This window comes from Gopherus flavomarginatus, unplaced genomic scaffold (assembly GCF_025201925.1).
Source record: "Gopherus flavomarginatus isolate rGopFla2 unplaced genomic scaffold, rGopFla2.mat.asm mat_scaffold_83_arrow_ctg1, whole genome shotgun sequence".
Taxonomy (NCBI): Eukaryota; Metazoa; Chordata; order Testudines; family Testudinidae; genus Gopherus; species Gopherus flavomarginatus.
In genome coordinates, this window is record NW_026115164.1 from 205,957 (window position 1) to 207,810 (window position 1,854).

The window sequence follows — 1,854 nt, forward strand, 5'->3', positions numbered from 1 at the left end:
GGCGCACAGGGGTTGGCACCCTGGAGCTATAGTTCGGGCGCTCAGCGTTGGTACCGCTGGAGCTGGGGTGGAGGGCCCCAGGGGTTGGGCCCCGGAGCTAGTGTTGGGGCCCCCCACGGAATTGAGCGCTGGAGCTATGTTTCGGGCGCTCTGGGTTGGGCCCCTGGAGCTATGTTGGGCCCCCCGGGGTTGGGCTCCTGGAGCTGGTGGTGCCCGCAGGGGTTTGTTCCCCTGGAGCTGTGGTTGGGGCCCCCAGGGTTAGGCCTCTGGAGCTATGGTTCGGGCGCTCAGGGGTTGGGCCCCTGCAGCTGGTGTTGGGGCACCACAGGGGTTCGGACCCCGGAGCGGGGTTGGGGCCCCTGGGGTTAGGCCCCTGGAGCTATGGTTCGGGCGCTCTGGGGTTGGGCCCCTGGAGCTGGGGTTGGGGCCCTCGGGGTTTAGGCCTCTGCAGCTATGGTTCGGGCGCTCAGGGGTTGGGCCCCTGGAACTGGGGTCGAGGGCCCCAGGGGTTGGGCCCCTGGAGCTGGGGTTGGGACCCCGTGGGTTACGTCCCTGGAGCTGGGGTTGGGGCCCCAGGTTTAGCCCCTGGAGCTATGGTTTCGGGCGCTCAGGGGTTTGGCCCTGGAGCTGGTGTTGGGTCCCCAGGGGTTGGGCCCCTGGAACTATGGTTCAGGCGCTCTGGGGTTGGGCCCCTGGAGCTGATGTTGGGGCTCCCAGGGATTGGGCTCTTGGAGCTGGTGTTGGGGCCCCAAGAGGTTGGGCCCCTGGAGCTGGGGTTCGGGCCACCAGGGGTTAGTCCATGGAGCTATGGTTCGGGCGCTCAGGGGTTGGGTCCCTGGAGTTGGTGTTGGGGCCCCAGGGTTAGACCCCTGGAGCTATGGTTCGGGTGCTCAGGGTTTGGGCCCCTGGAGCTGGTGGTGGGGCCCCCATGGGTTGGGCCCCTGGAGCTGGGGTTGGGCCCCACAGGATTTAGGGCCCCTGGAGCTATGGTTCGGGCTCTCAGGGGTTGGGCCCCTGGAGCTGGTGTTGGGGCGCCCAGGGGTTAGGCCCCTGGAGCTATGGTTCGGGCGCTCAGGGGTTGGGCCGCTGGAGCTGGTGTTGGGGCCCCTGACCTAATGTCACCCCTTGCTCTCCCATCCCCCACACAGACAGTCCATCTCTACAATAGACTTAACCAAGGGGTACTGGCAAGTACCGCTAGATGAACCTGCCAAGGAGAGGTCAGCATTCGTCACCCATGCGGGGGTGTATGAATTCAATGTCCTTCCTTTCGGCCTTCGAAATGCACCCGCCACCTTCCAGAGGCTGGTAGATGGTCTACTAGCTGGACTGGGAGAATTTGCAGTTGCCTACCTCGATGATGTGGCCATTTTTTCAGACTCCTGGCCCGAACACCTACTACACCTGGAAAAGGTCTTTGAGCGCATCAGGCAGGCAGGACTAACTGTTAAGGCCAAAAAGTGTCAAATAGGCCAAAACAGAGTGACTTACCTGGGGCACCAGGTGGGTCGAGGAACCATAAACCCCCTACAGGCCAAGGTGGATGCTATCCAAAAGTGGCCTGTCCCACGGTCCAAGAAGCAGGTCCAATCCTTCTTAGGCTTGGCCGGATACTACAGGCGATTTGTACCACACTACAGCCAAATCGCTGCCCCACTGACCGACCTGACCAAAAAGACCCAGCCAAATGCAGTTAAGTGGACTGATGAGTGTCAAAAGGCCTTTACCCAACTTAAGGCGACGCTCATGTCTGACCCTGTGCTCAGGGCCCCGGACTTTGACAAGCCATTCCTAGTAACCACAGATGCATCTGAGCGTGGTATAGGAGCAGTGCTCATGCAGGAAGCAACAGAT